We start from the raw sequence: 15,391 nt of genomic DNA on the forward strand, positions 1-15,391 counted from the left end.
ACTGAATAACACAGTTCTCATAGTTAATAAGAATAATTTATTATCACAAAACAACACAGTGTCAGAAATAAACATTCATAGTGAAAAGGAGTAACACATTTTGGTGTTAAAAATACACATTCCAGTGTTAAAAAAAAAAAACTGTGTCAAATTTTAACACTATTAAAGAGTTAAAAAATTAACACAACTCAAAGTGTAATTTTATCTCAGAACTGGTGAGAATTATATAAACACTGGGATAGTGTTAATTTTAACACTGAGTGTTAATTTAACACAGAAGATTTTGCAGTGTATACAGCCCATTTCATGTTTGCTAGTCCAACTACCTCATCCAAAGCATTCTGCCCTTTTTGGGGAAGGTCTTTCTTTAGTAGCATTTGAAATAGTCTATGGTTAGTTTCAGTTTGGTCCCAAGCTGAACCTGTTTCCTCCATCCACTTCCTTTGAAATGTATTCATCAATTCATTTACACATTCTCCTGTCTTTAACTCCATGGTCTCTAACTGACCTGGATCCATTTTTGTTGGGAATTCTTTTCTGATTGCATCCCACAGCCTGTTCCTGTACTGATCTAATGGGTCCTCATCCCATCTCTGGGATATACACATTGATTGTAAGTGAGCCATGGAAAAAATGTTTTCCATCCTTATTTTTCCAACTGTCTGTGACAGTATAGCTTTAACATCTCCTACAGCTAATTTGTGTTCTGTGGTTCTCTCTTCAAAGGCAGTTATCCAGCTTTGTCCCCCAGTATTGATATTAGGCAGCTGATCAATTAGCCCTTTTGGATCCATAAAGGACCATGGGACATATGCACATTTTATCCCTTTATACAGCAGTGGACATTGCTTGGATAACTGTTTGCTCTTCAGTCTTTCCGATTGCCTGAGGTATGGTTGCTCTTTTGTCTTTTCACTTGTCATCCTCACTCCCCTCATCACTGGTTTCAAATCTTTCTGGTACTTGATAAATGCTGTTTCTATCTGTCCCCTTAAATAGTTTTTTATCCTCTTCAGCACATTCTAGTTCCCATAGATCCTGTGTCCTTTTCCTCTCTAGCTTTTCACATACTTCCCTGGATATCTCCTGAAACTTCTCTCTTGCTTTCTCCTTTGCTGTATTCTTTCAAGCTCTTCTGTAAGATCTTTGTGTTTTTGTTGTGTTAATTCGGTCTCCATCTTTCCAACTCCATCTAATATTTTTTGCTGGCTTGCTCTAGCATGCTCTTCTGCTTCTATCACTACCTCTCCTGTTATTCTCCTAGGCACTCCTTCTGTATTAGTACACAAGGATGCTCTAGGCCAAGAGTCATGGTTTAGCCCGCCCTCAGCTGCTTGAGCTGAGGCTGTTGGCTTTGCAGCTGTTAGCAGACCCCTGTTAAGGGTGTTTGCTGAAAACACGTCATTTCTCTGCTCTATTTGGCTTTGTTGTCTCAGATCTGTCATAGACAGGCCTGTTTTTTCACGCACTTCAATTTTTACTGGTGTCATGACAGGGTCTTTTGGTGAATTCAGACAATAGTCTAGTTCTTCTACCCTCTCTGGAGAACAGGCTCTTTCAGAATAGGAATGCTGTTCATTGGTATAAATTCTTATACCTCCTGTCTTATACCTCTCAGCATCCTGTTTCTGACAAAGTAGGATATATACCTGCACCCTTTATTTCAGGGGCATACGGTGGAGGTCTATCTTTAACACCCTGCCTTCCGTCGTCACTGTGTCTCTTATCTTTTTCGGGTTTCATGAACTTATTCCCCATTTTTGACTTCCCTACTTCAACTTAAACTGTGTGTGTATAGTGTAATCAAACTAATCCTGTGTATGTGTATATGTGTGAGAATTCACACTTCCCTTACTCAGTTTGGCTTTTCTTTCTCTCTCTCTCTGTCTTTCTCCTTCTATCTTGTATTGGTGGCACCACTTGTTTTCAGCTTTATTCTGGTTGTCCTGTAACACACAAATTTGCTTGACAAAAATATATACATGTTAATTTATCCTATATTTGCCTTTTATTTTAGATTGTTATAATCTTATTTCAGCTGTGCTCACATACAACTCCATACATGCACCACACCCATTGGAAAAACCCAGTTCAAATGCACCCAAATCTCAGGAGCTCCAAACCCCTGCACAGCACTCATTCATTCATTCATTCATTCATTATCGGTAAACGCTTTTCCAGTTCAGGGTCACGGTGGGTCCAGAGCCTCCCTGGACGCTGAGCATTCACAGAGTTCAATAGCGAAGTGCAGCGAAACGAGACGAGTGATTGGATAAAAACTGGGCTTTGTCCCGCCCATCGGACGCTCAGCATCACACACTTCACATGGGCCAGGGCCGTTTAAGCAGCCTAGCTATGCTGGCCATTGAGAGGACACTAGTCAAGTCCCTGGAAAAGACGCCTTTTTGGTACGACAGGGTCACAGATCATTTTCTTGAAAAGGAACGGAGGGTAGAATTTACGTATAAATAAACTGACACGTTTTATGATGTAGGCTGAAATTGAGCTTCCCCTCCTTGAAAGACCAGCACTTTTCATCCGCTGTTTGGGGTGCCATGTCATCTGCTGGTGTTGGTCTGCTGTGTTTTCTGAAGTTCAAGGTAAATGCAGCTGTCTACCAGGAAGGTTTAGAGTACTCCATGCTTCCTGCTGCTGACCAACTTTATGGAGATGCAGATTCCATTTTCCAACTGGACTTGGCACCTGCACGCATTGCCTAAGCTACCAGTACCTGGTTTAAGGACAATGGTATCCCTGTTTTTAATTGGCCAGCACACTCGCCTGACCTTAACTCCATAGAAAATCTATGGGGTATTGTGAAGAGGAAGATGCATTACACCAGACCCAACAATGCAGAAGAGCTGAAGGCCACTATCAGAGCAACCTGGGCTCTCATAACACCTTAGCAGTGCCACAAACTGATCGACTCCCTGCCACGCCACATTGCTGCAGTAATTCAGGCAAAAGGAGCCCCAATTAAGTACTGAGTGCTGTACATGCTCATATTTTTCATGTTCATACATTTCAGTTGGCCAGCATTTCTAAAAATCCTTTTTTTTATTGATCTTAAGTAATATTCCAATTTGGGGTTTTCATTAGTTGTCAGTTATATATTTCAAGTCTTTATTTCTTTTAATTTGATTATTATAAGTCTGTGTGTAATGAATGAGTATAATATACAAGTTTCACATTTTGAATGGAATTACTGAAATAAATAAACTTTTTCATTCATTATCTGTAACCACTTATCCAATTCAGGGTCACAGTGGGTCCAGAGCCTACCTGGAATCATTGGGTGCAAGGCGGGAATATACCCTGGAGGGGGCACCAGTCCTTCATAGGGCAACACACACACGGACACTTTTGAGCCGCCAATCCACCTACCAACGTGTGTTTGGACCGTGGGAGGAAACCGGAGCACCCAGAGCACACAGACATGGGGAGAACACACCAACTCCTCACAGACAGTCACCCGGAGCAGGAATCGAACCCACAACCTCCAGGTCCCTGGAGCTGTATGACTGCGACACTACCTGCTGCACCACCATGCCGCCCCAATTTACATATAATTCGTTGGAATGTAAATTGTCTGAATGGACTAATCAAATGCAAAGCCTGTTTGGACCAATTTGCAAAGACAATGTGTGGACATTGCCCTTATACGGGAATCACATTTAACTATAGGCACAAATTAGAACCTAACATTTTCAGAGGTCTATGTTGCATCAGATCAATGAACTACTGAGGTAGAACATAAAATCTCCTATGGGAAAACTGAAAACAAAACATTAAATGGAAAATTGTAAATATTCATATACAATGCTCACCAAGGGAGTGTTGAGGCTGGTTGTACTGTCAGTGTACTTCAATGGGACCTTGCATGCAAAGAGCAACGGTATTGTCTAGTTTTCCATTCTTCATGTGATAATGGAACTTCTTCCAAACTTTAAACTTTAAGATTTTAAGCTCTGCGGAGCCTTGTGGATAGCATTGGACAATCTCGTCTTTCAGATGTGACTGACAAGTATCACGAGAGTTAAAATAGGGAGAGAGAGAGAGAGCAGTCAGAGAAGCACATTATCAACAACAAACCGATTAACAACTTTTTAATCAGGCCATCAGCCAGTTCATGCTACAAATAGACCGAATCAGGGGTCCATGTACTGATGTATTCGCATCGTTTAAGTCAAAATCCAATATCTGATTCAGATCGATTTACACTCCTACCGCCTAGCATCTGATAATGTGTGATGCTTGTTGCAGATTATTCACAAGGCAAATAATATTGATTTTCCTTGCTCAGTCCTATCATTTGACGCTGAAAAACATTTCATAGGATAGAAAGGGAAATCCATCAGCCATGGTCTGTTCTGGTAATATTCCAGGGGCACTCATAAGGGCAAAATTGAATAGTGTCTCCCATCACTTTTTTTTTAATACAGAGCACTGAAAATCACTTTATGCTGACAATATTCTTCCTCATGTAGGTGATGCCAAATCTACTCTCTATTTTTGCTCACTTCAGCACATTATCAGGATATAAAATTATAAGTTATCACTGATTAATTTAAATTTAAATTCAAGAGCATCACAAACAATCTTGCACCCTCACATTCCAGTAGTCAAGAGTATCAAATATCTTGGTGTTGAGATTTCCATCTGTACGTCTTCATCCTCTCGTGTCTGTTTTCCCCGCCATGTGCTCTCTTAGCACATGGCTTTGTTTGTTATTGTTCGTGTCTCCGCCCTCGTCAGTCTCGTTGGTTATCCGTCCTCCTCATTATCTGTTCCAGGTGTGTCTTGTCTGTGTCATGTATTTAAGTTCCCTTGTGTCACTTCCTGTTTGTCAGTCATTTGTATTGTTGAGCTTCATGGTTTTGAAGTCTGTCTGTCTTCGATTCGTTTCGTTTGCTACCTTCAGTCTGTCTGTTCCTCATATTGTCCCGTCTGTTCTTCGCTTCATTTCCTCACTTCGTTGTTTTGTTTCTTCGTTGTCATTTAACCCCAAGTCTATCTGTTTCTGCTTTTCCTCGTTTTGTTTTTGCTCAAGTCTCTTAGTAACTTTATTAACAATTAAATAATGAAACTGTGTTTTAACAGGTGCGTTTGCCTCCGTCAGTCTGCTCCGCAATTCCTGACACCATCTGTATCTCTTCTGTTATAATGAACAAAATCTGGTTAGGTTAAGAATGATCTTGAATGTTGGTCTACTCTTCCAAATTCATTATATTCTCATATATCAATAACAAAGATGGACATACTCCCTCGTGTTCATTTTTTATTCTGCCATGATTCCTCTTGCACCTCCAAAGGGGTATTAGGAAAAACTTAATTCATTAATTTCTACTGTCATGCTTTTGCCCTGTCCTGTCCCAGCTCTATTCGAGTCCAGTACCCAGTCTATCCTGTCTCCTGTTCTGTCTCAGTTCCTGTCAAGTGTTCAATTCCAAGTCTCCTGTTCAGCCCCAGTGCTTGTTTCCAGTCCGTCCAGTTTCCTGTTTACAATCATGTAATGTCCTGTGACCAATCTCCTGTCAAGTCTCGTGTTTCTACTCCCATCCTGTCTAGTACTCCCCAGTCCCATATTTCATGTCCTGTTAGCTCAGTTTGTCAGTTGCCTGTCTTGTCCCCAGTTCAGTCTTCTGTCCTTGCTCAGGTTTTGTCTCCAGTCTGCTCCCCTTTTCAGTCCAGTGACTTGTCTCCTCTTGGTTCCTTTTGTCAGTCATTTGTCAAATCTCCAACCTAGTCGTGACATTTACATATATTATATGTAAGTGGAAAAGGCCTCGCTTAAAGCTCACTACACTTCAGTGAGTAAATACACAAGAGGGCTGGCCCTGCCCTCTTTTTTTAAGATGTACTTCTTGTATTATGCCCTCTTTCTGTGTGGTTTATTGCATCAAAATCCTGGAAACAGATTGAGGAAAATGATTCATCTCCTCATAGAACACAATATACCTAATATATATACCTAATATATTCTAATATACCTTTGAGGAAAGGCTCTTCCACCGTTCAACCAGCTCAACCAGTTCACATGTGCTTTGTGAATCTAGAGAAGGCATTTGACTGTGTCCCTTGGGGAATTCGGTGAGGGGTGCTCTGGGAGTATGGGGTTCTGGACTCATCGCAATGAGCTATCCAGTCCTTATATAAACGGAGCAGGAGTTTGGTTTGCATTGCCGGTAGTAAATTGTTTCTAGTCAGGGTTGGACACTGTCACCATGTTGTCATCAATTATGTTCAAAAACTTTGTGGAAGTGGTGGAAGATGTCCGGTTTTGGGCTCTCAGGATCCCAATCTGTCTCATTTGCTTTTTGCAGATTATGTGTTCCTGTTGACTTCATCAGGCTGGGACCTCCAGCACTTGCTGACTCATTTGCAACCAAGTGTGAAGCTGCAGTACTCAGCCAGAAAAGGGTGGTGTGTTCTCTCCAGGTTGGAAGTAAGTTCCTGCCTCAAGTGGTGAAATTCAAGTACCTCAAGGTCTTCTTCACGAGTGAGGGAAAGATGGAACCGGAGGTTGATAGGTGGATCAATTTACAGTTCAACGTACTTCGCAACCCTCACCTATGGTCATGAGCTTTGGGTAATGACTGAAAGATGAGTTTCCTCTGCAGGGTGTCTGGTCTCTTTCTTAGAGATAGGGTGTGAGGAGTTCAGACATCTGGGAGAGACTCAGAGTGGAGACGGCGACCACTCCGTTGGAGCTGGTGGCATTCTGAAGGTCCCTGTGGGGATTCTCTGTCAATGCTGATCTGCCTCCTGGTGAGAGACATGTCCATGCAGGTCTCTCCTGGGTCTTTGCTCAGAGAATCATTCTGAGGGAACATGTGGCGTACTACTTCATCACTGATCCTGAAGCTCTTGTCACCACTTTGAGTGTCAGAGGTCTGAGGTCTCCTTCACTCTCTGGGCATGGCATTGAGCTTTGCTGGATTTAAACTATAACCTTTCTTAAACTATAAATTTTCTACTAGAAATAAAAAAAAAAACTCACGTTGGAATTTCTGGGCTCTCTTAGCTGAGCTTATGAGCAAATTCTCCTTCATTCCACCCCTCTTCTTTTCTTCTCTCTCTACATTTTCTTTCTACATTCTGGGTTTGTTCTGTCTGGACCCTGCTTGAGGAGCCCAAGACTGTTTAAGAGATAGCCATAAGAAAGTCTGGAGAGCTCCTGAAGAAGCCTGAAGAGCTGAACTCCATAAAGCAGAACTCAGAGACTTTTAGAGACTTTGAGTTAATTGTTTGTACCCTGCAATGTAGGGTGATAGAAACATGAAAAGAAGCAAGCTGTTTGTTAACACTGGGTTGTAGCCTGTTTTGCTTTACCTTCTGCAGCTATTCTGGATTGTACTGAATGGAAGGGTGTGTAGGTGCTCCAAGCCCAATAAATGGTCTCTCTTGCATCATACTAGATGTCTCCTGTGTTTTTCTACATAGGGCTGAGCAACTAGGTATCGACCGTTTATAACTCCCTCCACAGGAGCATCTGACCATTCACGCTGTTCATTACACAGGGCTCTACCTTAACTGAGAATTTTCCCTTAACTCTAACTGACTAACTCTAGCTAACTGAAAAATCTCCTGACTAAATTTTCGTGCCACTGGGTTTTAACCAGATTTTAGGCCTTGAAGACCTGATTGGTCCTCAGGGATTGAGGATTGGAGCATCTCTTGCTCCTGATTGGATGTTTCCTGTACTCAATTCCTGACTCTTGACAAGAAAAAGACATAAGGGAGGTTCCTGTTGAATTAATATCCAAGGATTCCATGCATGAACCATGCTTTTGCAATATATATATATATATATATATATATATATATATATATATATATATATAAATGTATGTTAACACCAAGTAATATCATTCAGACAAAACCATGTTTTACATAATTCCTAACCAAATAACAAACAGAGTATGTGGCTACCTTGGTTCCTACATAAGTTGATAAGTAAGGTGATTTTAAACACACATGAATTAATTCCACCCATTGATTGTCTAAATGGAATTAGTTTCACACAGTGGTACCCATATGTAACGTCAAACTGTTTTAAACCAATGGGTTTAATTCTATAGTTTGAGAAGTTCTTAAGCAGTTTTACACAGAGCATAAACTGATCCTTGGGAGTGTCTCTGCTGTCACCAAAGAATCCTCTCCTGTAGTGTGGTTTACGATTTCTGCTCGGTTATCTCAAATTCCCATCTTGGCTTGTGTCATGTGAAGAGCATATTAACTATAACTTTCGGCATATTAAGCCCCAAAAAGTCAAATTTCTTTTATTAAAAACTGATGAATATTCATCGTAGTGTACTACAGTAAAAACCTAGAAAAGTATTAAGTCATTTTGTAAGCTGGCTAAGTAATTCCTGGTAGAGGATTCACATATCATTGAGGAAAATTTAGTACTGTCATTGTACTGTTGCACCTGTGTTCTATATTGAGATTCACAGTCAACTAAACTCTCTCTTACATCACATCCTCCAAGGAACATGCACATCTTGTATTTGGATAGGATTTAATGCAAAAAAGTGTGAAACTGAAAAAAATTAAATAAAATACAAATCGTAGTATGTCCACCAAATAAACACTTCTTTTATGTTCCTTTGATAGAACGTGCTGGATGGCTTTGGGTTGGAAGATGCACACCATGGTTTGCATGCCTCAAGAGAAAAATAATACTTCCTGTTCATTTCCTCTATTTACTAATTTACTAATCAACACAGCAAAATATGCAAGCCTGCCCCTATAGGCCTAGAGAAACAACAACAAAAACTGCTTCAGTACACTCCCCACCTGGCATTGTTTTAGGAATGCCACTAAAACCTTAACCCCGCATTTTGCGGGGTAGAAACACACCTTATATAATCAGCTTTGTAAGTCTTGAATGTCTGAATGCTTCTGTGAGCTCCGTATACCGTTAGAAAGCGCAGATCCTACCGTTTCTAAAAATAGCGCTCTCATCGCGGTGCTGTGAAGCCTTTGGGAGTAATCCAGTGTGAAAAACCACCTAAAAATCAAGGCGCTCCTTCAAAATTTTGGTCTTATGTCCTTGTCAAGAAAGACTAATGATAGGCGCTAAAATCATAAAAAAACCGCTGAAAAAGGGACAAGAAAGACGCTGTTTACTTTCAGTTTCGTTTTGACTCACATAACGTCAACCCACGCTGTCTCTGGGCAGAAAAATATGAGTCATCAGCAAAAACATATTTCTACTATTGATTTATAGTTTTTCAAGGTTTTTTTTAGGTTTCACATCAAATAACACTGCATTAGATCAACAAATATAAACTAAAAAGCTTAAATAATTATTTATTGTGTGTTTTCTAAATAAACAAGTATTATTTCATCATTTTTTAAAAAGATTATAATAATAATAATAACTGTAAACATTATCAGCATCTGAGAAAACTGCCAAAGTACCAAAATGTTTTTTATTTGTTGGGATATTGTCCATATTTGCCCTGAACTAAATTCCTGAAAGTCTGGGCCTGCTGTGACTGTCAGAACTTTATCAGTCATACATCCCAGAGCTTAGAATATCAAGAAAAATATGTCCGTCTGATGCTAAAAATTTATTTTGTCACAGTAATATGACATGTAATAAATTAGCATCAAAAATGCTTATGTTTTCAACTAAAATACACCTCACACTAACAATCTGTGTCAAGATATCCACTGTGGGAATATTATTTCAAGGCTGTATATTGAGAAATATGAAAAAAAAAAGCAGGCGCTAGGTAAAATTTTTGGTCAAAACATGACAAATTTATAGAAAAATTGATTTATCGGTCAGCATGAAAACCTCAAGTGATTACATATTTGAGTAGCTAAGGTTCTTTAGAAAATAAAACAACATAGCCATATTCAATATGTCACATAATTACTGTTTAAATGCAACTGAAAGAGGCACTGACAAATAAACGGAATAGCAAAATAGCTATATATATAGGGTCCATCAAGTTAAACATTAAACTACTCTCTTAGAGAGAAAAGGAGGTTATGAGTATATTAGAGTGAGGAGAGAGAAACTCATTTTAAATCTTATGTAATGACTCAGCTATATAATCATATGTTATTCTACCAACCGCTTCTGCTATACCACTATAGGTTTTCAGCGTGTATGGATCAGATGGGCTTTGTATATCAAATATGTTTAAAAAAATTTCTTTGCTTGTGATTGGTCACTTTCCTCATCAATTTTTGCATAAATCCTTGGACGTCTTCTCGCTGACCTTTGGGATAGACCTGCACCAAGCAGATCTTGGAAGAAGATTTTCCTGTGATTCCATTTTCACATACCTCTGTACATGTGGCAGTAACATCTGAGTCCTGTGCATTTGTTTGATCCCTGCTAAGGGATGAGGGAGGCTTGGACATTTGTGGAGCAGGGCCAGGGTGACGAGCTGCCAGGTGTTTCTCACTGTCACACTCTTCACACGTAATCATGACTGCACAGTCTTTGGGTTGATGAAAACAAGGCAAGGATAGCAGATGTTAGTGTCTTTGAGCAACGGTTATGCTCGGTTATCTCAAATTTCCATCTTGGCTTGTGTCATGTGAAGAGCATATTAACTATAACTTTCGGCATATTAAGCCCCAAAAAGTCAAATTTCTTTTATTAAAAACTGATGAATATTCATCGTAGTGTACTACAGTAAAAACCTAGAAAAGTATTAAGTCATTTTGTAAGCTGGCTAAGTAATTCCTGGTAGAGGATTCACATATCATTGAGGAAAATTTAGTACTGTCATTGTACTGTTGCACCTGTGTTCTATATTGAGATTCACAGTCAACTAAACTCTCTCTTACATCACATCCTCCAAGGAACATGCACATCTTGTATTTGGATAGGATTTAATGCAAAAAAGTGTGAAACTGAAAAAAATTAAATAAAATACAAATCGTAGTATGTCCACCAAATAAACACTTCTTTTATGTTCCTTTGATAGAACGTGCTGGATGGCTTTGGGTTGGAAGATGCACACCATGGTTTGCATGCCTCAAGAGAAAAATAATACTTCCTGTTCATTTCCTCTATTTACTAATTTACTAATCAACACAGCAAAATATGCAAGCCTGCCCCTATAGGCCTAGAGAAACAACAACAAAAACTGCTTCAGTACACTCCCCACCTGGCATTGTTTTAGGAATGCCACTAAAACCTTAACCCCGCATTTTGCGGGGTAGAAACACACCTTATATAATCAGCTTTGTAAGTCTTGAATGTCTGAATGCTTCTGTGAGCTCCGTATACCGTTAGAAAGCGCAGATCCTACCGTTTCTAAAAATAGCGCTCTCATCGCGGTGCTGTGAAGCCTTTGGGAGTAATCCAGTGTGAAAAACCACCTAAAAATCAAGGCGCTCCTTCAAAATTTTGGTCTTATGTCCTTGTCAAGAAAGACTAATGATAGGCGCTAAAATCATAAAAAAACCGCTGAAAAAGGGACAAGAAAGACGCTGTTTACTTTCAGTTTCGTTTTGACTCACATAACGTCAACCCACGCTGTCTCTGGGCAGAAAAATATGAGTCATCAGCAAAAACATATTTCTACTATTGATTTATAGTTTTTCAAGGTTTTTTTTAGGTTTCACATCAAATAACACTGCATTAGATCAACAAATATAAACTAAAAAGCTTAAATAATTATTTATTGTGTGTTTTCTAAATAAACAAGTATTATTTCATCATTTTTTAAAAAGATTATAATAATAATAATAACTGTAAACATTATCAGCATCTGAGAAAACTGCCAAAGTACCAAAATGTTTTTTATTTGTTGGGATATTGTCCATATTTGCCCTGAACTAAATTCCTGAAAGTCTGGGCCTGCTGTGACTGTCAGAACTTTATCAGTCATACATCCCAGAGCTTAGAATATCAAGAAAAATATGTCCGTCTGATGCTAAAAATTTATTTTGTCACAGTAATATGACATGTAATAAATTAGCATCAAAAATGCTTATGTTTTCAACTAAAATACACCTCACACTAACAATCTGTGTCAAGATATCCACTGTGGGAATATTATTTCAAGGCTGTATATTGAGAAATATGAAAAAAAAAAAGCAGGCGCTAGGTAAAATTTTTGGTCAAAACATGACAAATTTATAGAAAAATTGATTTATCGGTCAGCATGAAAACCTCAAGTGATTACATATTTGAGTAGCTAAGGTTCTTTAGAAAATAAAACAACATAGCCATATTCAATATGTCACATAATTACTGTTTAAATGCAACTGAAAGAGGCACTGACAAATAAACGGAATAGCAAAATAGCTATATATATAGGGTCCATCAAGTTAAACATTAAACTACTCTCTTAGAGAGAAAAGGAGGTTATGAGTATATTAGAGTGAGGAGAGAGAAACTCATTTTAAATCTTATGTAATGACTCAGCTATATAATCATATGTTATTCTACCAACCGCTTCTGCTATACCACTATAGGTTTTCAGCGTGTATGGATCAGATGGGCTTTGTATATCAAATATGTTTAAAAAAATTTCTTTGCTTGTGATTGGTCACTTTCCTCATCAATTTTTGCATAAATCCTTGGACGTCTTCTCGCTGACCTTTGGGATAGACCTGCACCAAGCAGATCTTGGAAGAAGATTTTCCTGTGATTCCATTTTCACATACCTCTGTACATGTGGCAGTAACATCTGAGTCCTGTGCATTTGTTTGATCCCTGCTAAGGGATGAGGGAGGCTTGGACATTTGTGGAGCAGGGCCAGGGTGACGAGCTGCCAGGTGTTTCTCACTGTCACACTCTTCACACGTAATCATGACTGCACAGTCTTTGGGTTGATGAAAACAAGGCAAGGATAGCAGATGTTAGTGTCTTTGAGCAACGGTTATGCTCGGTTATCTCAAATTTCCATCTTGGCTTGTGTCATGTGAAGAGCATATTAACTATAACTTTCGGCATATTAAGCCCCAAAAAGTCAAATTTCTTTTATTAAAAACTGATGAATATTCATCGTAGTGTACTACAGTAAAAACCTAGAAAAGTATTAAGTCATTTTGTAAGCTGGCTAAGTAATTCCTGGTAGAGGATTCACATATCATTGAGGAAAATTTAGTACTGTCATTGTACTGTTGCACCTGTGTTCTATATTGAGATTCACAGTCAACTAAACTCTCTCTTACATCACATCCTCCAAGGAACATGCACATCTTGTATTTGGATAGGATTTAATGCAAAAAAGTGTGAAACTGAAAAAAATTAAATAAAATACAAATCGTAGTATGTCCACCAAATAAACACTTCTTTTATGTTCCTTTGATAGAACGTGCTGGATGGCTTTGGGTTGGAAGATGCACACCATGGTTTGCATGCCTCAAGAGAAAAATAATACTTCCTGTTCATTTCCTCTATTTACTAATTTACTAATCAACACAGCAAAATATGCAAGCCTGCCCCTATAGGCCTAGAGAAACAACAACAAAAACTGCTTCAGTACACTCCCCACCTGGCATTGTTTTAGGAATGCCACTAAAACCTTAACCCCGCATTTTGCGGGGTAGAAACACACCTTATATAATCAGCTTTGTAAGTCTTGAATGTCTGAATGCTTCTGTGAGCTCCGTATACCGTTAGAAAGCGCAGATCCTACCGTTTCTAAAAATAGCGCTCTCATCGCGGTGCTGTGAAGCCTTTGGGAGTAATCCAGTGTGAAAAACCACCTAAAAATCAAGGCGCTCCTTCAAAATTTTGGTCTTATGTCCTTGTCAAGAAAGACTAATGATAGGCGCTAAAATCATAAAAAAACCGCTGAAAAAGGGACAAGAAAGACGCTGTTTACTTTCAGTTTCGTTTTGACTCACATAACGTCAACCCACGCTGTCTCTGGGCAGAAAAATATGAGTCATCAGCAAAAACATATTTCTACTATTGATTTATAGTTTTTCAAGGTTTTTTTTAGGTTTCACATCAAATAACACTGCATTAGATCAACAAATATAAACTAAAAAGCTTAAATAATTATTTATTGTGTGTTTTCTAAATAAACAAGTATTATTTCATCATTTTTTAAAAAGATTATAATAATAATAATAACTGTAAACATTATCAGCATCTGAGAAAACTGCCAAAGTACCAAAATGTTTTTTATTTGTTGGGATATTGTCCATATTTGCCCTGAACTAAATTCCTGAAAGTCTGGGCCTGCTGTGACTGTCAGAACTTTATCAGTCATACATCCCAGAGCTTAGAATATCAAGAAAAATATGTCCGTCTGATGCTAAAAATTTATTTTGTCACAGTAATATGACATGTAATAAATTAGCATCAAAAATGCTTATGTTTTCAACTAAAATACACCTCACACTAACAATCTGTGTCAAGATATCCACTGTGGGAATATTATTTCAAGGCTGTATATTGAGAAATATGAAAAAAAAAAAGCAGGCGCTAGGTAAAATTTTTGGTCAAAACATGACAAATTTATAGAAAAATTGATTTATCGGTCAGCATGAAAACCTCAAGTGATTACATATTTGAGTAGCTAAGGTTCTTTAGAAAATAAAACAACATAGCCATATTCAATATGTCACATAATTACTGTTTAAATGCAACTGAAAGAGGCACTGACAAATAAACGGAATAGCAAAATAGCTATATATATAGGGTCCATCAAGTTAAACATTAAACTACTCTCTTAGAGAGAAAAGGAGGTTATGAGTATATTAGAGTGAGGAGAGAGAAACTCATTTTAAATCTTATGTAATGACTCAGCTATATAATCATATGTTATTCTACCAACCGCTTCTGCTATACCACTATAGGTTTTCAGCGTGTATGGATCAGATGGGCTTTGTATATCAAATATGTTTAAAAAAATTTCTTTGCTTGTGATTGGTCACTTTCCTCATCAATTTTTGCATAAATCCTTGGACGTCTTCTCGCTGACCTTTGGGATAGACCTGCACCAAGCAGATCTTGGAAGAAGATTTTCCTGTGATTCCATTTTCACATACCTCTGTACATGTGGCAGTAACATCTGAGTCCTGTGCATTTGTTTGATCCCTGCTAAGGGATGAGGGAGGCTTGGACATTTGTGGAGCAGGGCCAGGGTGACGAGCTGCCAGGTGTTTCTCACTGTCACACTCTTCACACGTAATCATGACTGCACAGTCTTTGGGTTGATGAAAACAAGGCAAGGATAGCAGATGTTAGTGTCTTTGAGCAACGGTTATGCTCGGTTATCTCAAATTTCCATCTTGGCTTGTGTCATGTGAAGAGCATATTAACTATAACTTTCGGCATATTAAGCCCCAAAAAGTCAAATTTCTTTTATTAAAAACTGATGAATATTCATCGTAGTGTACTACAGTAAAAACCTAGAAAAGTATTAAGTCATTTTGTAAGCTGGCTAAGTAATTC

At 38.5% G+C, this 15,391-nt stretch overlaps 1 pseudogene; it reads left to right on the forward strand.

Annotated features, from left to right (window-relative positions):
* Positions 1 to 15,391, forward strand: part of LOC136665458 (ras-related protein Rab-26-like) — a 201,273-nt pseudogene that overhangs the window by 105,093 nt on the left and 80,789 nt on the right.

Source organism: Hoplias malabaricus, chromosome 13 (genome assembly GCF_029633855.1).
Source record: "Hoplias malabaricus isolate fHopMal1 chromosome 13, fHopMal1.hap1, whole genome shotgun sequence".
In the NCBI taxonomy this organism is placed as follows: Eukaryota; Metazoa; Chordata; class Actinopteri; order Characiformes; family Erythrinidae; genus Hoplias; species Hoplias malabaricus.